Below are 26827 nucleotides of genomic sequence, written 5' to 3'. Positions count from 1 at the left end.
TACCGAAGACCCGGAACAACGTCCGTCCACTACTAGATTATTTTCCTGTTTTGCCCGCCTTCGTCTCCCGGCAACGGACAACAACTTCCGGGGTCAGATGCGCTGCTTCGTGTCTACCGCAGATGTAGAAAATCACCGGGAGCGTTTCTCCCTTCATTAAGGAGCTTCTTTCGGACATTAGGAGAGCTGTTTTGGTGGTAGCAGTCTCTCCTCCGTGCTGGTCTGTTTGCTGCTGGGTGTTTTTGGTTTATTTAAACTTGGTAACTTGAACTTAACGTTGGTAAAGCTACTGTTAGCATCTTCGCTAACAGCTTCTTGCGTTTGGATAAGCTGTTACGTTTTGGTTTAGAGTTCATCTTTTTTGTGGTGCAGATCTCCCTTTTATTACATTTAGAGTGTTGTGGGTTTTCGGTTTAGTTTAAAATATCACCTTGAGTTTGGTTTAACCACCCAGTTTAGAGTTTGGATCCCTACTTATTTGTACTTTGTTTTAATTCCCCACAGGCAGAATTAGTTTTATTATTCCCAACCTGTGGATGGAAAGATTTATGATTTTTGTTGTTGTAAATAAACCTGATCATCATTTTAACTTTTAAATCCCGTTATTGTCCCTTCCTTTTTGCACACGAGCCAAACTCCCCAGGAAGGGTCGTAACACCACTCCCCTCCCGCACATAAGTGACCAAAACAAAGCAGCATGGAGACACTCCATCTTCTACCACCTCTCAGGCAGCAGCCTGCACTCCCAAGTTCTACACGTCACCAGAACATAACCAACCGCAACACAATAAAAGCAGTGTTATACAAAATGGAAGGTCTGTAGTGTTTATTCTCTTACAGTAACAATTTATCAATTTTTTTGAGGAATTTATTTGAGATTTTCTGGTTTTTGTTAATTGTGCAATAGAAAAATAATCATTAGATTAATTTTCTAAATAGTCATTAGAATAGTCGACTATTCGATAAAATAATCGTCAGAATAATCGTTTTAAAAATAATCGTTTACCCCCAGCCCTAATGGTTAGGTTTGTAATTGAATATAACTTATACACAGAAACACACCAAGGTTATGCTGAAATAATCCTTTAATGCTAATTGCTGCAGTTTCTGAGCTGCCAACACATGATAACGCTCTCAGAGCAGAATGTGTCTTTTCATCTGTTTGTGATAAGTCTTCAAGTCTTCAAGTCCCTCCACACTGACTTAGTGTTTTATCACGTTTTTACTGGACTGGGTGGAGATGTAAATTATGAAATAACAATGGAGAAAAGCCATATGGGGAGGCAGGAGCGCGATTCAAAAGGAAAAAGAAGACAGTCCGGGTTTGACAAGAGGAGGATGAGGAACCCCCAATCCCACCAAAACCACCTCAAGTCTCCACTCTGGTTTAAAGTGGTTTAATGAGCAAGCTGATACCAGCATTCTTAAAGCTAAGCTACAACATGTAGAAAAGGACTATATGTGATTTTCACATCTGGAACCACTGCTAAAATAGTCAAGTTCACCTATTTATTCCTCACCCCAACATCCTTCTCTCCAGTAGTGACATCCTTCCACCGAGGTGAGACTAGTCTTCCTCTGAGCTCCTGTCATTGCTGATGGCTTTTTCAGGCCCTTGACATGAATGATGACCAGTCAGAGGCATCAGAGAGCTCTTGTCAGGGAGGATAATCCCTCTGAGTGGTGCTGAGGGGCCGAGGAGACCTCGAGTTCAAGGGCAGGTCGGAGTTCTCTCTGTCACTATCACCCTCTCATGTCTAATCTGAGGAGACGAGAGTCAGACTGAAGAGTTACAGACCAACAGCCCCGTCTAGGTGCATGCATCTGGCCTTCCAATGTCATTCCTTTGCATGAGTGCTTGTTTGGTGACTAGAGTCTGGTTCACATGGCAGGATTCTGAAATTACAGATGAACTTGAAAGCATGAGAAGACCGCACATGAGGTGCTAAATACATAGTTTTTGGTCCTATAGTGGTGGTATGCCGCAATACCATGAAAAGTACTCACTACACACCAACTGATTTTACTCACAGAGTTTGCCTGGACTAACAAGAAATCTCACAACGTCACACATTAGAGGAGTGTGCAGCATGCGTCCATCACCTTGCTTTCTGATTGGCTACACATCACATTCACACATGCTTGTTTGTGCTCAAACAGACAATCCAAAACGTTTCAAATGCTCAATTTGTACCTGAGCAGACCAGCGTGCTGGTAACACGCCACACACAGTAAAAATATCCGATAGGATTTTCTTTAGAGCCATAATGATCATCTGGCGCACCGCTATGATTGTCAAAAGGGAAGGCTTGGGTCAAAAATCATCCCTTCATATGAACGGAGCTTTAGACCTGTCATTGAGTCCAATCAGAGAGAAGAGGTTCATTCACTTTTCAGTTTTTGACTTTCAAAGCATTAAGGAGCTCATTTGAGAGGGCACCAGCTTAATCCTTATATACCAAGGACATCTAGCACAGTAACTGCATTGAATTTTATCATTTTCATTTAATCATTTTACAGCACCAAATAGCGGTTTTTAACTGATGAGCTGACATGCTTTAGGTGCAACTGCTGACAAGCTCATCTGGTGTCACAGTAATCACTGTATTCAAAAAGCCCTGGCCTTAGAAGAATAGCCTGGATCAGCACTTTATTCTGCATTTCCTCTCTCTGTGCAGAAATCACAATAACAGTTAAAGCTGCCTGCTTCTCTTCCTTCCAGTGCATACTCATTATGGAGTGGCGAGTTAAAAAGACCCACAGAGTGGCAGGCATCCTGATCCCGGTGTGCCTTTCACATGGTAAACAGCTTCAGATGGGCCTGGTATTGTGCTGCCATAATACAGCATCTGCTTTATGGCATGGAAAAAATGCATTGTCACAGAGTGGCATTGACAGAGCCATTGAGGGGAAAGCTAGGGCCACACCAAAAGGCTTTTGACAGTGACACAGACTGGTGGGTGGTGGTCAAGCGACCTGCACGCATTCTAGTCGGACATTGAGTTTGTGAAGCAATAGGCCAGGCTGGAATATGAAATATAGGTGCACACCACTCCAGAGACAAAAGATCGTTGTAGTCTGGTGGAGCTCGAGAGGACTGTACTGCACAAATGAGTCAATACACTGCATAACTTCGAAAGTCTCCAGTGAATGTATCCATTCTGAGTGCTGCAGCATGGTGGGTCAGAAGGCTGCAGTGAGCACTGGAGCTGGGCCAGACGGGAATGAGACACTATGCAGTCAGACAGAAGATGCTCCCTAGCCCTAAACTCACCATTAAACATTTACAGCATCACTCTCCACAGCTGAGAGCTGCTACCGCTGCAAAAACTTCTCCGAAGCACATAAGGGTTAGACATTGCTGTTTCTACCATGGCATAAATCATCCAACACATTGCTCATTTTTGAATTGAATGGTTACACACTTTCTCCGTGCTCTTAGTAAAAGTCAAGTTGAAGGGACTGGAGAAGAAAAACAGAGTAGATTCATGACAAAAATGGTTTAAATTAGCCCTTAGGGAGTGTCAGGATGTTATCTTGTGTCATGCTTCATCTGCACTGCCAATGGGTGGGTGAGAGGGAAGGGCTACTCTCACCAATCCATGATTAAAGTTGAGCAAATTAGTCTTCACCTTCAAAGAGATAACACAGGAATCACAAACCAGAGCTGAACAATGAAACTGATGTCTACTGAATAACTTTTACTGGAGTTACCAATGGCATTTACTAGAAACTAGAAACACTAAATGAAAGATATTCAAACCTTCTAATTTTATTGTCAAAGGACTGACTTGCTTTTTTCCCTTTTACTAGTTTTTCCATTGAAACTTCTTGTTTTTTGCACATTTTGTTTGCTTGTTTCTGTTTTATCAAGCCCAGTCAAGGATTGAGAGACATGTATTGTTACCACTGTAACCCTAATTAGCTTCTGGTGACAGCTTTAACATTTCTTTGATCTCTTTACATACACTGAAACAGCAGCGTGTTTTCACAACTTATCTCACATAGCTCAGGACTCTATGCTTCTTTATGCTTACAGAAGAAAGTTGGTGTATTGACATCAACACTGTCAGCCTAGACAGCCTTCGGACTACAACCCGAAAACTAGGAGTACAAATGGATTTGCCCTTAAGTTCGATGCACAAATCAAATAAGTTGTGCGATTGTGTTTATTTAATTTGCGCCGCCTGTTGTCCAGAGTTCATCTAGAGTCTGTCACTTTGATTTTGTCTAGGCTGGACTACCGCAATGCCTAAGTCAGGCCGCGGTTGCACGAATGCAGTTGGTCCAGAATTCCGCTGCTCGGTTTGTGACGGGCACTAGGGGCAGGGAGCATATCACTCCTGTGCTTGCATGCCTTGACTGGCTTCAGGTGCAATAGAGCTCCTGGAGTTGACGTCACTTCTCCCGGCATGCAACAGTTCAAATCGAATGGCGCCATCTTGGCAGGCACACAGTTGTTTTTTTGCAGAAAACCCAAACTAGAAATGGGATATATGGTAGATACCCCTTGTGCGCCAGGATGCCACGGACATGGACAAAATAAGGGAAGAGCCTTCTATATGATTCCCTAAGATCCGGAAGGTCGCAAACATTGGATCATTGCGATGAAACGCTCTAACGACCAGGCTAAAATGAAACTGTGGGATTCCGGGAGCAAAGGTTTTCGCTTATGCAGTGACCACTTCATATCAGGTACTTAAACCAACGTTTCCTTGACTGTATATGTTAATTTTAAATGTGTTTATTATAGTGGTGGGCATATATTAATTTTTTAATCTAGATTAATCTCACTGTAATCTTAGAATTAATCTAGATTAATCTAGATTAAAATGGCTCATTCAAATTCTGCCAAAGGCATATGTGTGTGCTACCTAGATAATGAATAAAAGTCTTTGAGAATGGAGGCATATTTCTTGTTTCAATAATGCATCACAGACTGATAAAGCAGTTTTACTACGATAACTGATGATGAAAATAAATAATGATCAATAAGTATTTGTGTTTAATAGCTGTTTATTCAGTTCAACAAATTCTGCACTGTAGGTCTACAGAATAGGTCATGATTAACTATTTACAGTCAGCAGCATTTGGTCAATCAGTCCAAGCTCTATTTCTCCTTCTTCCACCATTAGCATGACTCGGAGAGTCATTAGTCAGCTAGTGGCCAGCCTAGGAATGGAAGTCAGCTAGTGGCCAGCCTTTCCGATGCTAATGCCAGCCTATCCATGCTAATGGTCCGTCGAGGAGGTAGGAAATCCAGCTAGTGGCCAGCCTAGGCACACTAATGGCTAGCCTCTCCAATGCTAACACCAGCCCGTCCAGGCTAACGCTAGCCTATCCATGCTAATAGACAGCAGAGGGAGTGTGTGAACCAGTCAATGACCAGCCGAGGGCTGCTAGTCCCTAGCGTATCTAGTAATAACGCCGGTAAAGGTGCTATTCCTCAGTAAGCAGCGCCAGCCTCTCAGTTACCGGCGCCAGCTTATCAGTAATCAGATCAGTAGTTTGCTTCGGAATTGATATAGCCTCCTGCTGCTGGGCAGAAGTCTTAATTTTGGCCTCCACACCGCGCCATAGAATAGGAGCGAGAGCTGGAAATGATGCCACAGCTCACCTGTATGAGCAGAAGCCAACTGTTGCTGTTGTTGTCTCTAAAAACGGCAAAGGGAGTTATCCTAGCTCAACTTTTCTAAACAAATATAAAAATTTATGAGTAAAACGTTTTTTATTACAGGTGAATTTGAGTCGAAGCCACATGAACAATGACCTGTAGAAACAATTTATCACTTTATCACAATAAACAGCGGCTAAAAGAGCTAAACTTAGTTGGAAACCGCACCTGTCTGAGAAAGTCTTGTCTCGGTTTTCTCACATCCGAGCGCTGCTTCGGCCGCGGACGGTGAAGTGTGGCCCGGGGAAAGCCCGGCTGGAAATGTCGGAGGTAAACAAAACAAAATAAAAAGAATGAAAGTCGGATTTATGGATTAAACTCTGGTGAAAGTACATAAATTATTTACTTGTCCCGCGCGATGAGAAGGGAGAAGCGCTGCTGGTGGCGAAGGTGCGACTGTTCGGCTGCATGGGGAACATAAACTCCGCGAGCCTGGCGTCCGTCCATACGTACGATGATCCGCGCCGAGTATACATCCGCGCCAACCAGGTATCCATCCGCGCAATGTGAAAGTCATCATAGCTTACTTAGTATAGACCCAGATCCCAACCCAACTTTGAGAATAGATCAACGGCGTCATTTTTTTATCGTGCGATAAGAGTCTGGCTTTGCCGCAGCGCGCTAACGCCGATAACGGCCCACCCCTTGTTTATTATGATTCTTAGTGGGCTTTCCAAACTTATTTTGGCGTGGCTCTTTCTGTCTTGTTGCTCATAGCAACAAGTAAACATCACGTAAAACTTTGCCTAATCATTCATGATTTCTGCATGCTGCTGTTTACGTGTCTTGTGATCACAGTGAGGAACTGGCTAAGCTGTATTTAATTTTTAAGCAATGGTTGATCAATTTTTAGATCACACATTAAAAGCACTTTGGATTGCTATTATCTGTCTCACTGCGTGAATTCTTACCATGGCAATGTCAGGGTATCTTAAATCCAGTAAAAGGTCCGCTCCGACAGCTTCTGGAGTCTTAAAAAGTATGCCAGGGGCATTGTAAGGGTTGGAGATGTTTGGTCCATTTAATTTCTGAGTATATAAAACTATATCTTCAGTTTTAAAATATGAAGTGAACTCAGACGGAGTAAAATCCAAGCCGGTCCTGTTCCTCTTGTTTACACTGATGCCTGCCATCATGGTGCCTACGCTCTGAGAGTCACGTGACGTCAGGAACTCTATACAGGGCTAAATGTATGGTCTTGTTACTGACACAGAGGGCCCTGCAAGGAACGGTTCCAACATAGCTTACCAGCCTCCTCCATTGACATGCTCCATCGCAGGCCCTTTGCTCGGCTTTGTTTATTCTGCGTTGGCTCTTACATTCCTTTGCTGTATTTTATTGTTGGTTTTTAACTTATCTCTTTTAATGTTTCTTTGATGGTTTTTATGTTATGTTGTACTGATGTGTTCTGCTCCTTTGGTCGTGGAAGTGGCTTTATTAATGAATAAATGAAAATGAATGAAAACATTTGAAGTTTCTTTATTGTCGTGATTATCTCTTAAACCCTATTGTGTGACTATGCTCCAAGATTTAGGAGACAGAAACACCTGTGTGTCACAAGAAGCTATAAGGGGTTAGAAACCGTATGTTCACGGTGGAAAAGCCGCTAGCAGACACAAACACAATTCCCTTTCCCTATTAGCATATCAAGCACATGCCTCGGATTCTGCTAATTTTAGCATCACAAAACAGACTGCTCCAGTTGGAATAACCAGAGGCCCAGTAGTGACTGAAGGAGGTTAACTATGCAGTTGTCTAAAGTTATGTAAAAAAGCCACTTTTATACCATTTCACCATGTCTGATGAGGAAAAAAGAGGAGGTGTGTCAGTCAAACTGCAGTGCTACGACGACCCATTCTGCTACGCCTGGGTTGCACACAATGTGTCACTAAAAGACGTTATAGTAAAGGATGGACTTTGGTTAGAGTGATAATACGGTGTGGTGGAAGGTTTTATTCAAGGCTCTTCTTTTCAGTCCTTAAAGCAGCCATTGGGAAAGCATTATTCCTGCAGCACACCGCTCTAATACCACAGCCGATGCTCTGCTTCCACTAGAAATCCACATCCAAAGTCCTATTTTAGCAGAATCAAGGCTTAGATAAACAGGCTGAGTTAAACACATTCAAAGGACTTTACTTTGAGGCCAACTGAGCTTTTGCAGCTCTCACTTTGGCAGCTTTTTTATGCTAGGAAGGAAAAACAACAAGCCTTCTCACAAGAAAATTGCTCATGTATTGATAGTAAAACACCAAAAGCGTTCCCACATCGGCTCTGTGGAGAAACGAGGTCTCCAGAAGGATTGCTTTGAGAATTCAAATGAAACACAGATTTTTGCTACATCTTGGTGAGACGGAGATGCACACGCTTACATTTCATCTCTCGTCCTCACCCTGACCCCTAAACCTCCTCTCACCTCCACCACCCCAGCTTCCTCAAACATCTGATCAATAGTGCTCTCCTGTTGTGAGTGTTTTAGGACTGGTAAGAAGCAATGACCACACTAAAAAGGTACTTTCACTCAATAGACACAAAAGAGTGAGTTAAAACCAAGAAATAAAATTCACAAAGAACATGCAACTCACATCCTCTTGTGGAAACAAAAGATGAGATGCTCCAGAGGAGAAAATGGGGTTAAAAGTGCTTTCAAAGCATGTTTTCAGCTCTTTAAGCTGTCTGTTTTCCACCCATACAGACACATTTCTAATTTGACTTCAAAGCTTCGGAAAGTCTGAATGATACGGATAAAAATCTGCATGAAATCAGTTTTTCTATTATCTCCCCTGAAACTTTGGCTGTTTAACACAAAATCGTAAACGTAAAATCATCCTAACTGGGATGTTTGATTTGAATTAGATCTACTCAAATGCTTTTTGGATGACGTGGCAGACATACTGAACCCATGGCATCAGCCCGCTTTGAACTCTGGTGGGTGGATTCAGTTTAACTGGATTTCATCAGGAGCAGTGCCTCTAGTCGTCTCTAGTTTGAGATTAGGGAAAAGTAGTTATCACTCTCTCCCAGGGTTGGGTTTTAGGTGCACAGCCAGGATAATCCCGAGGAGTCTGACTTGACACACCTAAGGCTTAATTAGATTTATTTCGTCTTTTTTACAAGACACAACTGCAGAAAATCCAATCAATCTGACCTTCGTGTTCTTGCTCTTTTGTGGACTGATTGGACTTTTAAAAAGTCATTTAAAGCAAAGAGAAAAAGTATAGAAATTTGTAAGTGTACAATTATTTATGTTAGAAACAAAATGTAAAAACTGAGAAAATTAGGGGGACAAAAGTGGTCAACACTAGGGCTGGGGGTAAACGATTATTTTTAAAACGATTATTCTGACGATTATTTTATCGAATAGTCGACTATTCTAATGACTATTTAGAAAATTAATCTAATGATTATTTTTCTATTGCACAGTCAATAAAAAACAAAAAATCTCTAATAAATTCCTCAAAAAAATTTATTAATTGGTACTGTAAGAGAATAAATACTACAGGCCTTCCATTTTGTATAACACCGCTTTTATTGTGTTGCGGTTGGTTATGTTCTGGTGACATGTAGAACTTGGGAGTGCAGGCTGCTGCCTGAGAGGTGGTTGGAGACGTAGTGTCTGCTTTGTTTTGGTCACTTATGTGCGTGAGGCGAGTGGTGTTACGACTCTTCCTGGGGAGTTTGGCTCGTGTGCAAAAAGTAAGGGATAATAACGGGATTTAAAAGTTAAAATGATGATCAGGTTTATTTACAACTACAAAAAACATAAATCTTTCCATCCACAGGTTGGGAATTATAAAACTAATTCTGCCTGTGGGGAATTAAAACAAAAGTACAAATAAGTAGGGATGTCCCACTGGGCAAAGATTACTGGGTTCTGGACCAAAATACGAATCTCCAAAGGTCCAAACTCTAAACTGGGTGGTTAAACCAAACTAAAGGTGATATTTTAAACTAAACCGAAAACCCACAACACTGTAAATGTAATTAAAGGGAGATCTGCATTACAAAAAAGATGAACTCTAAACCAAAATGTAACAGCTTATCCAAACGCAAGAAGCTGTTAGCGAAAATGCTAACAGTAGCTTTACCAATGTTAAGTTCAAGTTACCAAGTTTAAATAAACCAGAAACACCCAGCAGCAAACAGACCAGCATGGAGGAGAGACTGCTACCACCAAAACAGCTCTCCTAATGTCTGAAAGAAGCTCCTTTATGAAGGGAGAAACGCTCCCGGTGATTTTCTACATCTGCGGTAGAGACGAAGCAGCGCATCTGACCCCGGAAGTTGTTGTCTGTTGCCGGGAGACGAAGGCGGGCAAAACAGGAAAGGAATCTCGTAGCGGACGGACATTGTTCCGGGTCTTCGGTATTTGGTAGAGATGTTAGTGAAGGCGGAGAAGAGGGCGAACTAGAGGAAAAACAGGCAGATTCCTCCTTTATTTACAAACTCCTGGGGATGCAACAAGTGGGCGCGGTGCGCCGACTACCGGATCTGACGTCGACAAATTTTTAGAATCGAGCCGTCAACGTCATCGAGGCTTTGCTACAGCCCTAGTCAACACACATAGAAATGAGAAATACTAAACATGCAAATGGAGTCAGATATAAAATGAAAAAATGAGGGAAACAAAGAAATCAGAACGTAATCAGCTCCCAGGGTAACTACTGCCCCTTTTAAAATCACATAGGTTTAAATAATTCCTTTAGCTGTGCACATGTCGTGATCTCAAAGGCTGGCTTTGGAAATGAAGATACAACTTTAATCATTACACTTGAATCAGGGGTAATTGAGATTTTACTCAAACTGAGGTTTTAGTAAAAGCCTGAGAGTCAGAGAGCTTGGATAGCTGATAAAAGGCATAGAAAGCAGCCAGTGAGCCTACAGTTTAAACCGTTATTCCACATTCAATAAAATACAGGAGAAAACATCTTAAGAATGACCTTTGCCTCCTGCATATTTCAAAATGTCAGCTACAAACCCAGAAACTGACTTCAAAACAGCGTGTTTTGTGAATTCCAGCTCAGTGACATGTTATGAAATGAGGAAGAGTCTTATTTTCCTCTCACAAGAACCGTGGAGGCGTGTGTCCTTTCAGCCCTTTGAGTAACACATCCATGTGGTTCTCGTGGAACGATGTGGCCATCGTGCTTTGAGCCCTTAGAGGTCCAAAACCAACCAACCTTGAAGACCCGGGCATTAGGTCGGTTCCAGACCTGAGTCTTTTCAACTTCCACCAGCACAATGCCGACTAAGTCCATAAGAGGGAGGGACATTCTTTAGCCTGGTCTGAAAACATAATTGAGCAATAGAGCTAAAATGTTTTTCTTAGAATCGCCTTATAAACCTTCGGCTATCAGCGCTGGCACATCGGCAGAGATTTACTGATATTTCCACACAGAGGCAAATGCAGAGCCAAAAAAGCCTTCAGCCACTCAGACGTTTGATTGGGTTATCAGACCGGCCAACCTCAGAGCACATCCTGATAAATGAAGACGCCATTTGTCCTTCGTCACAGCCTCCCCAGCTAGCTTACAGCACGGCGTTATCTCAGTGACAATAATGCTCCTCCAGCCCCTAAAAGAAGTCCAGAGAAAGCAGCAAGGCTGACCAAGGAGACTATAGTGATTGCTATTCCTCTGATGCATTGCTCATTCATAAATGACTCCGACTCAAATCCACACACGGACGCTGGTGAGCTAAAAACTCTGCTAACAACTAAATATCACAGATTATATTTTTCTTTTTCTGGTTGGAAAATAAAGCAAGCTAGTTGAGTCATCTGTGGTAGTGATTTTGCTAAATGTGTTTTAACCGATAACGCATCAACTCAAAGATGCAGACTTTACATTTATTATGTCTGGGATGACATAAAAACATTTATGCGTGGAAAAAATTACATCTCAACATTAAGCTTGACCATTTAAGGAGTTAGCTACATTTGCAGAATAACCCTCATGAAAAAGCTGAATTTGTTGCCTGGCAGAGAGACATACTGCTGGTAAACGTGTGTGATGCTCATCGTTGGTCAATAACAAGAACTAGCGTTGCATTTAAATCTCTGCAAACACGTGGTCCCTGAGTAGAGCCTGATTGGTGTGAAGGAAATAAAAAGGGGATTTGGTGTAACAGCAGCACTAAATGTTATGATTCAAATGGCTTTCTGACCTCAATCTTCCCCAATAATTTTCCAGCCCACACGGAGATTACATATATTATGTTTTTTACACGACATGTGGCTTCAGAAAAATAAAAACAGATATTTGAATTTCTGTTTATGATGTCCAAACGGAAATGAATACGTATCTCCTGCTGAATGGAGGAATCCCAGATCCACTCTCAGATTTGTTTACTCTTTCGTTTCTTTTGTCTTTATTGGATTTTTTTTTCCCCCAGGAATCCTGAGGTTGTATTTTGGGGGGTTTTAAGGGATGAAAAAAGGGGAAAAGAAAAGCCCATTGGTCTCAGCACCACAGAAACAGCTTCTAGAGCCAAGCTGTCATCCCACTTGGATTAAGGACCCTTCAGTGGTGACTACTGAGCTGCTAACATGTTCTCTCTTAGAAGGGAAAGGCTGTGGGAGGGGTGAGAGGGTGGATCAGAGGGGCGAGGGCAATAGACACTGGCCTAAATAAGACCTCGAGGTCAGCGAAACACATGAACCGTGACAAATTTGTGTTTCCATGTCAACTTCATTCACAAACTGACAGCTAAGTGACCTTCCTTGTTCCTGTTGAATCATTGTTGGATCTCGCGCCAACAAAATCCTAATCTATACCTCGTTTGTTTTTTTCAATCCAGAATTAAATTCTTTACTTATACAGGAAGTAGCGCTCACCGACAAGCTGATAAGGATTGCGGTGGAAACCCTAAATCTGTTATTTTATAAACAGGCTTTGCTGGTGCACTTACTGAGTGGCTGGCATCACCATCCACTGATTTCCCTTATTCCTATTCATTTTCCTTATATTTTTAAAACACAATTTTTATTGGTTTTCTCATTTTAAGCAGATTTTTTAATCGTTTTTCTTTATATTTTAATTTTTGTTTTTGTGAAGCGCCTCGTGACTCTTATCTTGAGAGGCGCTTAATAAAAGATCATTTTCTTTCTTTCTTTACCAAGCCAACAGCAAAAGAGTTGTGCAGAGCGGTTTATCCTTCAGCTTTATGCAAATAGAAGGAAGATGGCAGGTTGTGAACGAATCATTCCAGAGTGTGTTCGTCCTGAATCCCCCAGAGTTTTGGCCAGCCTTACACCCTAGCCAGTGGAGTAATGCCCACCTCCTGTTGTTACTAGGGCAGGAAAGGGAAGCACTAAGTGTCGTTATGTCCTGCTGCTGGGCCACCAACACCCTCTCCAACATCTGTGCCCATCAAAAGTTGGCCAGAGCATCAACAAACCTTATGCTGTCTGACCGAAGTAACAACTGTGTTTAAAATGAGGCACAACACCAGTTTCTTGTGTGTATCTTCTTCATTTTAACCCCTGTATCACCTTTACACACACACACACACACACAAACTGTGAGAAGGAGCCGAGAAAATCCGCCCGCCATTACAAACGGAGGAGACAGACCCCTTTTGTTCCCCCCACCCTTCTCGGCATCGATGGTGGTACATCATCCACCCCTCCTCCCTGTAACCCCAGCAGCTTTGAAACACTCCCACTTGTTTTCCTCCCTCCATTTCTAGAGACTAAATCACCATACAAGTGTTCAAAATATACCCTGAGTGTACAATTTAAGCTACATCTCCATTTGCTAATGTTCCACCTCTAAACCCAGGGTTGACTGAGTTTGATTGAGCCATAAATGCCACAAATTTACCAGGATTTCTGCTGGGGTCAGAGAGGAAGGATGAAGCCAAAACCATTAAATTCTATTGTCCCAAGTCCAACTTCAAAGGGAGGCTCGATGGCTGCTGCCCCCTGGCAGTAGGTCTCAACTAAAAAAGCGAACATGTCTACATGTTTTGTTCTCACTAAAGGGTGGACTAACCTGACATGGGTGATAATAGTGTTCCCATGGCAACCCTGAGTGATTAGACTTGAGGACTGTCATGCTGTAAAAGCTCTGGTGTAATAATTTGGTCACAGTGGGGCCGTCCCGGGATGTCTGCTCTGACCTTTAGTCATCCGCCATCTGTCAAACCACCTACTGCCCAAAACAGGGGAAAAAACAAATGTTGGACTAAATAATGCAGACCACTTATGCCAGAGTCTGAAACTACAGAAAGACTTAAACCGTTTTATTTCCCTATTTGATAGATGCTAAATATATTTTGCACCCTTGTCATTTCCTGTCTTTAAAAAATTTGAAGCCATTTCTTTTTTTCCAAAAGCTCAGGAACAACTTTTGTAAGTGATTATAAGCTTTTATGGCCTCGTCTGTTATCCTTCCCAGTGTTGGTCCCTCGTTGACCGATCCTGTGGGTTTATTGACCATTTTTGCTGATTTACGCCAGTTTTTCACTGGGCTGCAATTGTTAGCATTTAGTTGGAGACATCAATGTTTTGAGACATTTTTGAAAAATACCTAGTCAGTTTTGTTTAGTTCATAATAATAATAATAATAATAATAATAATAATAATAATAATAATAATCTATGAACTTATATAGCGCTTTTTAGGACACTCAGACGCTTTCATGCACTCTCACATTCACACACTGCCAGTGACGGTAAGCTACTATGGAGCCACAGCCGCCCTGGGGCGGTCTGACATTTCTACATATCTGCATTAAAAACTACTCAAAGCAAACTTCTAAAAACTAGAAGTCCTCACAAAAAGGGATGGCTATAAATGACCAATAGTCAGGTTTCTAGAATTAAATCTTGACATACGTATCTGGTTCTTTCCAACCAGCAGACTTAAAAGCCATACATATTTACTTTAAATGGTAAAATGGTCTGTATTTGATATAGCGCCTTCTAGAGTCCTGGAACCCCCCAAGGCGCTTTACAACACAATCAGTCATTCACCCATTCACACACACATTCACACACTGGTGGGGATGAGCTACAATGTAGCCACAGCTGCCCTGGGGCACACTGACAGAGGCGAGGCTGCCGAGCACTGGCGCCACCGGTCCCTCCGACCACCACCAGCAGGCAACGTGGGTTACGTGTCTTGCCCAAGGACACAACGACAGCGACAGAGTGAGCGGGGCTCGAACCTGCAACCTTCCGATTGCGGGGCGAGCACTTAACTCCTGTGCCACCGTCGCCCAATACTTTATGATATTGATATAAAAAAATAAAAAGCAACAAAGCTGATAAGTTGTAAAGGCGGATTGTCTGGAATTTGTGTGGACACACAAGCAAAGAAAATGTTTGAACTGACAATTACTTTCCCAAAACAGAAGAGTGGAGCTCCACATCTTTGCTTTTAACTCTGGAGAGGTGTTATGTGTGAAAACTATTAATGTTTATGATTATGTATTTAGCAGACACTTTTGTCCAAGCGACTTACAAGTGAAAATCGGCATGTTGCCCTTGAGGCTAACAACAACAATAACAACAACAACAACTTGACATCAGTCATGGAGAGGAGGGAACAAGGAGTGGACAGTAGAGAGGGGGGACGGGTGCAGGGAGGGTGCTAGTTTAGAAATCACATCATTCATCGCTTCTCCTTTCTGCCAGAATAACAGGTTTAAGTTGTAAACATCAACAGTTGCAGCTGTGTGAAGTGAATTCACAGGAACGCTTCAGTCCCTATTAGAGCTGCTGCTTAACTGGCTGTAAAGCTCTAATTGCACCCACCACTTTTCCACCCCACAGGCTCAATTCACTGAGGACAGAGATAGGTGCGTACATGAACTCAAGTATGTACTGTGTTCTATTTTTTTGATGCACACATCTGTCGCTGCTTACATTTACCCAAAGTACAACTGGGAAAGCTCTCAGGCATTTGTGATGTAAGGTGGGGGAGGTTCTTCCCTGTGAGGTCGTCTAATGAGGTGCTCATCAATCCCAAAGTGAGACAAAAGGGCTTGTGACAAGAAGGTCTAGGCTGTGTCAGTGTGTGTGTGTGTGTGTGTGTGCGTGTGTGTGTGTGTGTGTGTGTGTGTGTGTGTGTGTGTGTGTGTGTGCGTGTGTGTGTGTGTGTGTGTGTGTGTGTGTGTGTGTGTGTGTGTGTGTGTGTGTGTGTGTGTGTGTGCGCGTGTGTGTGTGTGTGTGTGTGTGTGTGTGTGTGTGTGTGTGTGTGTGTGCGTGCGTGCGTGCGTGTGTGTGTGTGTGTGTGTGTGTGTGTGTGTGTGCGTGTGTGTGTGTGTGTGTGCGCGTGTGTGTGTGTGTGTGTGTGTGTGTGTGTGTGTGTGTGTGTGTGTGTGTGTGTGTGTGTGTGTGTGTGTGTGTGTGTGTGTGTGCGCGTGTGTGTGTGTGTGTGTGTGTGTGTGTGTGTGTGTGCGTGTGTGCGTGTGTGTGTGTGTGTGTGCGTGCGTGCGTGCGTGTGTGTGTGTGTGTGTGTGTGTGTGTGCGCGTGTGTGTGTGTGTGTGTGTGTGTGTGCGTGCGTGCGTGCGTGCGTGCGTGCGTGTGTGTGTGTGTGTGTGTGTGTGTGTGTGTGTGTGTGAATGATCTGTCAAGAAGAAACACCCAGGCCGAAGAGACATTAATGGATAGGCATGGGCCTCCGTGAGCCCCTGGAGATTCAGCCTCGTCACGGCTGAGCAGCTCGGCGCTTCTTTCCACAGCCACTGCTGGATCATGTACATGTCCCCAGAGCACACTCAATCATTCAGTCAATCAGCAGCAGTGGCACATGATGGTGAATTATTGAATCGTGTCTGCGCAATTTTTCATGACAAGAAAAAATATCATAGTGCACAGATGAGGGGTGATTGTGGTTTTCTTCAATGGAAGAAAAAAAGGGCAGGCCTTGCCACTTTCTATCCATCCACTGGCTCTGGTGAAATGATCCTGTTCAGGGATAAAGGGAGCTGCTGCCGGTCCCCAGTGGTCACCAGGTGAGAGACGAGGCACACCCTTGACAGGTCACCAGTTCATCACAAGGTCACATAGAAACAAAAAACCACAAAGACTTCCACCTATAACCAACTTAGAACCATTTATGAATCTAACTTTGGGACTGTGGGAGGAAACCGATGATGGCACAGGGAGAACATGCAGATCCCACGCAGAAACACCCCAGCTGAATTTCACATCAAGATATCCTTGGTATGTTGCAGCAGTGATAACCAGCAGCCCCAGTGTGAAGGTTTGTTTACCACCAATTGGTTTTGACTGTTGCTTTGAAAGCCTTGAGTTTGACATCTTAGATAAACGCAGGAGGCTTTTATCTGCGGCAATTCCCGAGGTAGTGTCTACAACTGTTCTTTTGACTGGAAGTTTTATGTAATGTCAGTTTCTTCATCTGGACCAGTAAATAACGGTCCACTGTGTCCCTTCAAGGCTGAATGCATGAAGATTTCATGACCATAACAATAAATGCTGACAAGGTCCCACTGGTCAATGTCAAAGCCTTCACTCCTCACTCAGAACACTTACTTATGAATAACGTTAAGTATTATAATCATCGACATTATTCAACCATTCATAATCCATTCAGTTATCATGGCAAATCATGAATTAGCTGTAGAAAACAAAGGCCGTCTTTTCTTTGGCTTTTATGAGTGGTGAATAAGTTGTCACGTTAACTAAACTTTGTTTATGAAGTTATTCTTTTTAGTTAGTTCAATTCTGGTTTAATTGTTTAATCTTGGTTTTGTTTTTGTTTTATGCAGCATTGGATCTTTTAATGCAGTTTTTTTTTTTTTACTTAAGACTGAACTGATCATTCAAAAAATTTTGGCTTTTGGCAATTTATACTAATGTTCCTGCTTTTTTCTTCCAGTGTGGACACAAATGTTGCAGTCTTGGACTCCCAAACTTGGCCTATAATAACACGGATGATGTAATTAGCAAAACGCTGATGTTCTCACGCATGTACATTGGTTTTAAGCAACATTTTGGGTGAAATTTGACAGAAAATGGTAATAGTAATCTTTTTTTAATATAATTTAAATATTATTTTAAAGATGACTATTTTGTTGGTTTTAAAATGTGCTGTTTTATGTTTTCACACTTTTTCTTGCACCCGAAAAGCAAATTCAATTACCTCTGTGAATGAAATGTGCTTTATAAATAAAGATGCCTTTCCTTCTATTAAAACATAAATGATATTGGTTTATTTTCTTAAGTATATATTCAATCATTAATAAACTATTTGTCCAAAAAGTATCTTTCTAATCTCCCCATTAGTTAGTTATCATCACAAAGTTGAAACTGTATATTTTTTTTAACTTAACTGTGAATATTTGGTCATTTCATTCATGATTGCCAACGTTGAAATGTTAAATCAAGAGAGTAATTGGTAATCATGCATAAAATCTACTCTGATATTAAAATAACTAATACTGGGGATGTGATTTGGTGAAATTCTGGCAATACGATAGGTACCACGATACGGGGGAGACAATACGATAGATTGCGATACGTTCAGCCAGAAGATATTAGTGATTTATTTTTAGACTGGAATTGTTGCAGGAAAAATCAAACAGTCCAAACTGATACTTAACATGTTTAACATGAGGTATCTGAACCACAAAAGAGGGATTTACATTTCAGTGGTGGAACCAAAACCCATTGCACACTGTTGCCAACTAGCGGTCGGCATTTGAATTGCACCAAAAGAAAGGAAAATACACAAATGTTGGCATGTAAATTCATCCAAAAACTAGATGAATATCGATATAATATTGCAGGGGAAAATGATGTGATATATTGCTACATTGATGTTTTCTTACATCCCTACTAATTACATTTCTATAAGTGAGTAACTGTTAGCTTATGAAACAGCTTCAGCTCAAGTCTGATCAGTTGTGTCCCAAATTAGAAATGATGACATCAAAACTAAACAGAAGTTAGCTTTAAGATGTTGGTTCCATCAGCACTTCCTCTTTAGAATCGTCCTTTCACATTAAAAGTTTCCCACTTTGACTTCATGGTATGGTGAGGTCATTACGTGGATATGTCTGCCACATAAATGAGTTTTTGTTGAGATGATCACCAAGTGAGAAAGCCCCCAGTTTTCAGACCACTTCCTCAAAGAGATGATGTCATTATCACCACAAAGTCACACAGAAGACCTCTTTCTGTCTGTGAGACACTTTGTTCCATCCTGCAGTCAGTGGCATTCACCAGGCCACAGACGGCTGCTCAGAGAAGCAGCGCTGATCATTTCTCACAGAATAGGCTGCATGTTTCTTCAGCCCACAGGGCAAAATTGGTGGCATTTTCCCTCCAACACCCAAGCTTTTCCCACAGCCTCCAGAGCAGAGCTGCACCACCGCCGTCGCTGGTTTTAGGTCAGTAGAGTCACAGAGACCGGTGCTCTATCAATAACTCCGGCCAACATGTGTCATGATAATCCCTAAATTATGCAAATCTCCCAGCCTGGTGTGCCGGTGGTTAAAGTAAAGATGGCGGCACAATGTAGGTCACTATCTCGTCCCGATTTCGCCACATTTGTCAAATGAGCCCAAAATTTCCGGTTGTTATTTTTCCAGTGAGGTTTCTTTGAGACGTAAGTTACTTCCTGGTCAGCAGAAAACACACCAACACATACATAGATGAAGGATCACACATTTTATCACCAGTTTCTAGAAAAACACAAGCAAAGCATGCTGGAGATTGTCTTCTTAAACAGATTGTAGTCTGGATGAAGTGAATAAACATGACTAAAAAGTGTGTCAGGCCTTTCAGGAAGCAGTGGAGCTTCAGACAATAAAGAGGAGGTCATTAGCATTGTATTAATTTGGCCAAGAGCGAAAGTGTTCAGTCATGGCATGTGTGTGTGTTTGGGTGCGTGTATGAGTTAGGGTGTCTGGGGGATGAGCAGGGGAGGGTGAGATCCCCTCCTTTTGACCAAGGCTTTGATTGAAGGGGAGGAGGAGGGGAGGGAAGTGAGGGATGGGTGAGAATGTGTGGGTATTGTTTGACTGGTGGAATAAATGATATAATTAGTGAAACCTCAGAAGGACTATCAGGGCCAGTTTGAGGGTGATAAAGGGAAATGACACAAACTGAGCGGTCAGTCCAAACAAGATAGAGTTGTGATGTGAACGTGAACATGTGGGAATCCGCTTAGGAAGCTGAGGGATTTGTGTGTATTAACAGCAGTTTTCATCCACACACGAGAAAACAACTGTCTTCTACAGTAGAGTTGCTGTTAACCTACATGTCCTCACGTCTAAGAACAATCAGTCAAACCCTGATGAACATCACGTGTTTTAGCTCAGAAGCCCTAAAAAGGACTCACGTAATTTCTACAGATTCGGTTTCAAACGAACCCGGTACATTCCCGAAGACAGCCATGCATCATCCAGCTGAGCGTGTCCGGACTCTTTCATCCTCCACAAACTCCTCTACTAACTGTGAGCTGCACGTGCTCCTTACTGAATATCACCCAGATTTAAACTCTCCTTACCTGTTTCCACCGCAACGCCACAGCAGTCCTGATCCGCTGCGTGCTGTTTATTGACGTGGAGACCCGTTTCAGCGCCGAGCTTCCGCCTCCTCCTGCACTTGCCTCCTCTCTCTCTCTCTCTCTCTCTCCGCCTCACTGGTCCTCTTCTCCTCTCCCACCAGTTTACACACACACACAAGCGCGCACGCGCTGTCACACAGGCGGAGGCGAGCAGCGGGCTCGCCAAGGCGCACGCAGACCCGCAGCAGGCACTGCAGAGCCGCTACTGATGAACGGTGGCCTTGAGGCACTGAAACAGCCATTCCAGCGGTGTTACACAAACACACTCACTAATATACCTAGATAGTACTACAGAGTATTTGTCCCCTTATACAGATTTCTTTGTTACACGATTTAGCTTCTCCTTTACTTGAGATTTCTGAAGTCCCCGAAGCAGCAAATCAGCCCCAAACCACCACACTACCACCACCTTGCTTCACTGTTGGAATGAACTTGTTCTGAAGTAAAGGGTGTTTTTTTTCTTTTACACAAGATGTAACAGGACACATGCACAGTTCAACAATTTATATTTTTGTCTCGAGTCCAGAATATTTACCAAAAGCCTTCATCATCAAACATAATTGAGATGCCATTTAGTTAGTTAGTTAGTTAGTTAGTTAGTTAGTTAGTTAGTTAGTTAGTTAGTTAGTTAGAGAGAGTGTTAGTTAGTTAGTTAGTTAGTTAGTTAGTTAGTTAGTTAGTTAGTTAGTTAGTTAGTTAGTTAGTTAGTGTCACAAGCCAATTTACCTGGCTAGCTCCACTCTGCTAGATGTTACTAATATCTCAGGGTTTGACTTGTAATCGATGTAGTGAGCGTGCCAATGCCAGCTGCCAACAAACACTCTTACTAGAGTTGATCTGAAATCACCACAAACCCAAAGCTTCTAATTCTGACCAAAATTAGTTCAAGCAGACAAAGAGGAAGACTTCTGACCCCCTCCCTTTCCGGCTCATAGCATGCCGTCTGTCACACACCATAACAAACTGTTCCCTTTATGCTGAAGGAACAGCTAACTTAACCGTAGCAAAGGATGGTATGTAGCATCTGAGGATGGGATAAGATTAACCAGCACCTCACCTGTTAGGTGAACCGCCAGCCGAAAAGGAGGCCATAGAGATGAAAAACTCTTTTGCGTTTCTCGCAGTCGAGAAACAAATTTTATTCCAAATACAGGTGAAAAAATAGAGATCCCGGCGCAGCGGGGCACACACGATCAAAAACTTAACAAGTGTCCAGCCACACGCTCTCCAACCTTCTTCTCCCAGCCTTTTCAAACTCCTCTTTTTCCCAGTCTTCATCCGTTCACTTGTTTCTTCTTAGCCATTGGTCAGCAGAGGGAGACGTGCGGTTACCCCTCCCTTATCTTCTGCCCAGGATCAAATGGTCATCTGCAGCATTAGTTGGACAAGATGTCTTATTTATATGTTTACAGCATCTTGACCAACTCCACAGAGGATAAAAGATAACAAACATGCTTACTCCCAACATCTGTTCAGGTCAAAACAGGTTATATCCACAACATGAATGGTTTGACCATATAAGCAGAGTGAAGGCACATCACTAATTTACGACATCACAGTTCAGGGGGCTAGACGGCTGCCTGGACACACACACACACACACACACACACACACAAACATGATAAGAGAAGGTAACAGGCCTTTAGCTTGGTTTCACACACACACGGATACACCTTGTAGAGCCTAGAATTGATTTCACATAATGAGAGACATAATTCAGACTTAATTCCATACATTAACAAGTCTGATTATACTCCATACAACAGTTAGTTTGTTGTTTTTGCAAAAATAAGATTGGCCTCTATGTTCTTTTTGTCAGCAAATGTTTTGGTCTTGGAACTTCTTCATGAAAAAGACATTTTTATTCACAGAATGGGTCCATTCACTTACAGTGTTTTATGCTAAGCTAAACCAAAACGAGTACAGCCGAGTTAGGAGAATGACTGAGCTGGTTAATATATTAGTTCTTTTTTTCCCACTTATCTAACTCTGACAAATATGTCAATAGACAAAATTTTAATTTCAGGTGGAATTTCCCTTTAATGAAACTTGAACATTGTTTCCTTTGTCCTCGAGACCCATGAGGAGACTCTTGGTGCTGTTGGGTGTGTTGCTTTTTTCGAGATCTTTTATTCATGTGTGTCTGACAGGAATCCAGCCTGCTGAAGGCTGTAAATTGAACTCAGCTTTACAAATAAAGTTAATTAGAATTTATTCATCAGTTAAAGCCAGTTACTTTTTCCCACACAGGGTCAGGTTGGTCTGCACAGCCCCTCGCCCCTTAAAAAAGAAATCAATATGTCAAAACAGCATTTCGTATTTAATCTGTTTACTTTTTTCTGACATCAAAATGATACTGTTAAAATATTTCAATGAGAGGGGAAAAAATCAGGAAGCGAAGGAATCTGTAAATGGACAAATACTTTATTACACCACTGTAGAACTGCTGCAGGCCTGAAATCACAACAGCTGGACACTTTTTGGATGAAACAAATCAAAAGTTGCTCTGTCATAGCTGGACCATGTCAGTTTTAACAGCAGGAAGCAGCTTTTAATCTTCGCTGCTCTTGTTTTGTTCAGGCAGATGAAAATTAAACATGTAGAAACATTAAAAATTAATACTATGAGCCTAGGATGTTTAATCCTCAACATTTCAAATGAAACCTGCTGCAGACTGAAGATTAAAAAATCGAATAAAAATCGACTCCATATTTCTGTCCAGTTGTTTAAAATCCATTTACTTCCTCTCTTCTCTGCTTTTTGACACACACACACACACACACACACACACACACACACACACACACAAGGATTCTGCTGTGTTAAACTCTAACAGAACTCTTGGTATTTCTATTTGTTTGTGACCAACACTATCAGATGGAAACACACAGCAGGAGATGCTTTCATTCCCATAAAGATGAGTCAGTTTTTAGAAGAAACTGGTTTTGTGGTTTGAGATTAAACTCAAAACTGTAGAAAAAGTATTAAAGGAGAAAGGAGCGTGTTTAAGTTGTAATATAAGACAACTAAATTACATTTAAACATGTCAAATTTCTTTTCTACATCTTTTACAACCATTACATTTTTATTGAAAATGATAAAAAATAAAGGGAGGAAGTCACATTAAGCCATTCGACCAACATCTAGAGGTGATGAGGGGATTCTCACCCACACACTCTTCCTAACAGAGAAATATGGTAATTGTCCTTGCCTCTCATTTTAGATTGCCTCCAGATATATCTGCCTAAGCCTTGAATCTCATTATGACTGTTCCCATGCATATTATCTGTAAAATACTCCGAGGGATTTTCTTAAGTTCAAGGATATTACACCATGGAGACGAAGTATGGCACTTTGCAAATTTCACTGTGAAAGCCATCAGACATTCACTAAATACGAAAAGCCATCAGACAAAAACATTGTCTCAGCGGTTCTCAGCTATTATTGTAGTGGATCCTTGAAATCATCATCTCATGGAGATAGAAAGTTCTATGTGTGGCATCTACTGTGCAGAACAGAGTCGGTATTATTGCTGATAGTTTTGTAAAAGCGCATCAACAGCACCAACAAGCTAGCCATGAAATGACTTTGCCTCCATCTGAAGTGATGATAAACCTCCCAAAGCAACGCATAAATTAGCAAATAAAATGTGTCATATGCCCACATTTTATACTCCATTCAATTAGCTCCAATTAGATCTAGTTTAGGGACATTTTCTGGATTCTGGTGTAGTTTGAAAGAAAATCATCAGTCCCGTAGCAAAAAAAAAAAAAAAAGACTACCGGTAAACGTTTTCATAGAAAATGTATACATGAACCAAAAATTCATAGACGCACCATTCCATGTACAATCCAAAGTTTTGTTAATTTATTTTGATGTTTGTTTTTTTTCTTTTGTTGTTTTTTTTGGCAAAGGTCAGGACCGAGGAGTGAACAGCAGAAATAAGGTTGTTCTATTACTTATGCATTTGTTTTCTTAATTACACTCTTTATTACCCCGTTATGAATCATGCTCCACTAAACAAGGTAACCACTAATGAGCCTGGTTTATTTCCTGCAGCTTAACGTGTGCTGTGACTGACGACCAACCAGCCTGAAGATAAACAGCTGTTGCAAAAATATTAATAAAAAGGTGCAAAAATGCAGCGTAACATCCTCAACACACACGTCTGAGATGGACTGTAAAATGTATTTTCTGTTTGAAATCTAGGGGGTTTGCCAAAGGTGGGAAATGAAATCATTGATGCGATTAGTGCTGAGAGACCCATACCAGTCAGATCTGCTTTCATCAGATATGGATTTCCTCCCTCAGTGTTGTGTGTAATTACATCATGAGTTCTTTATTTTGAGAAGGGTGCAGACGTTACCGTCTGCATAACTGGGTTTAACTACAGGGGGCATAACCAGAACAATTAATAAAACATGATGACAGTCGTCTGTGAGGGCAAATGTTCCAATACTTCAACCAAAAGCTCCCAATTTCTCTGCAGAGGAAATCTTTAGTTTTTTGTTTTCATTTAATCATGAACGAGTGCATGAGTGTTGTGTTGTTGTTTTACAGCCTGCAACAGCAGAATATTAATGCATCATGATCTGATGCATGTGTTGGGTTTCAGCCTATTGAGGAAAGTCGAGATGTACATACATTTTACTTGTAGAGACTTACAGGCTTTATTTTTGAGAACAATATAAACACAATCCAGACAAAAGTTCACATTATATATATATATATATATATATATATATATATATATATATATATATATATATATATATATATATATATATATATATATATCTAGATAGATAGATAGATAGATAAATAGATAGATAGATAGATAGATAGATAGATAGATAGATAGATAGATAGATAGATAGATAGATAGATAGATAGATAGATAGATAGATAGATAGATAGATAGATAGAGATATATATTAGTGATGCACCGATTAGAATTTTTGGGCCGATACCGATATTAGAGATATATATTAGTGATGCACAGATTAGAATTTTTGGGCCGATACCGATATTAAGATCACTGTTATACCCGATAACCGATATTTACAGATATTGATATCAGCAGATTTTGTATAGAATGAAAATCATTAAAACTGAATTTATCGCATTATGTACACACACCACACACATTTACGCTTCTGAGATGATTACAATCACTGTCACATGACTAAACAAATACACATCACCCCTTCACCCTCTGAAACAGGCAAACAAATGGAGACAAGATGGAAAAAACATCGGCTCAGTTTCATGTATCGAACCGATACTGATTTGTTAAAAAATGACTAACATCGGCTGATACTGATGCCGATATATTGTCCATCCCAAAACCATTTTGTTATAGTGATTCTTCATCACCATCACCTCTTAAACAACTAGACCAACTTTATTAACTAAAAACAATTTCAGAGATTTAAAAACATTGTTTTCATTCACCGCCAGGTTCTTTTACTCCATCCTGCTGTTAAATTCCAGATAAAATGATGTTTATATATGTCCCTGCTATGGCGGTTCTTCCTCAGGCACTGCTGTTTTCTTGCTCTCTCTGCTTTCTTTAAGCCATTGCTGTGTTTTCATGTGTGTACGCCCTTGGTGGGGAGCTGTGTAGGTGCACACACGAGTTTCTGCTAGAGGGAAATACCATCCATCACTAGCCAGAGCTGTTATCCAGCTGCCCGAGCACAGCCTCGCCGTCAGCTCGCCCCACCTTTCTCGATTCTGTGACAGGTAGCTCAGGGATGAGCAGTGAAACTATATTCTCCCGACACACACGCCCCTGCTTTTGTAACATATATTTAAGGCAAAAACACACTTGTTCTGAATGTGCCTGCAGTTGTACATCTGATTATTTGATTAGCATCTTTGTTGGGATATTTATAGCTTAATGTTTTTAAAAATGATGCACAGGCTTTGTGAGAAAGTGCAGCTTAACCAGGATTTTAATCATTTTAGCTTTAAATCACTTTTTAAATAATTAGGTTATTTATTTATCTATTAATTTATTTTATGTACTCTTTCTTTATATGTGCTATTTTTAAACAGTTTTTTACCATAGATTTGTGATCAACATTATTTTAATAACTATGTAACTTTTTATATTACAGTTCTCAGTTTAGCTCCTATGATTTTATATTTTAACCTTAATTTAATCTTTTTCCAGTGTTTCCTCTGTGGGTGCCCTCTGCCCGGGGGCGGTGGTCGGCACCTGGGTGCTTTCCAGGTGTGCCTGGGGGCCTCCGCCCTCCCTGCCCTGGGCGCCCTGTCAGTGCCTCGGCTGCTGCTGTGGATCTGCTGCTGTCGGGGCGGATGGCTCCCCTGATGGTGTTTCCTTATCCTTATCTGGTCTGGCTCATCTGATCTTAGTCCTTCGTGTTTTTTCCCTGGGTGTGTGTGTGTGGGTGTGTGTGTGTGTGCCGGAGGATGAGTGTTGTGAAGGTTTTTGTCAGACTGTTTTTAAAATTCTGGGGATGGGAGGGAATGTGGGTATGCAGGGCCTTTTTAATTTGTTAAGCACTTTGAGTTGCATGCATGCATTGTATGATTAAGTGCTACAAATAGTGAAAAAATCAAAATCAAAATAAAAAGATGAGATGCA

The 26827-nt window shown here is 41.4% G+C and overlaps 1 protein-coding gene across 11 annotated transcripts in view; it reads right to left on the bottom strand.

The window, feature by feature from the left end:
- LOC107388489 (neuronal cell adhesion molecule) overlaps positions 1 to 20310 on the bottom strand; it is a 113321-nt gene extending 93011 nt beyond the window's left edge. For all 11 annotated transcript variants that reach the window (XM_054733533.2, XM_054733536.2, XM_054733543.2 and 8 more), the window contains exon 1: positions 20155 to 20310. The gene's annotated coding sequence lies outside the window, so the exon portion shown is untranslated. The remainder of the gene's footprint in view (positions 1 to 20154) is intronic.
- Between the last annotated feature and the right edge of the window lie 6517 nt (positions 20311 to 26827).

Source organism: Nothobranchius furzeri, chromosome 4 (genome assembly GCF_043380555.1).
Source record: "Nothobranchius furzeri strain GRZ-AD chromosome 4, NfurGRZ-RIMD1, whole genome shotgun sequence".
In the NCBI taxonomy this organism is placed as follows: Eukaryota; Metazoa; Chordata; class Actinopteri; order Cyprinodontiformes; family Nothobranchiidae; genus Nothobranchius; species Nothobranchius furzeri.
This window is presented reverse-complemented; position numbering and strand designations above follow the sequence as displayed.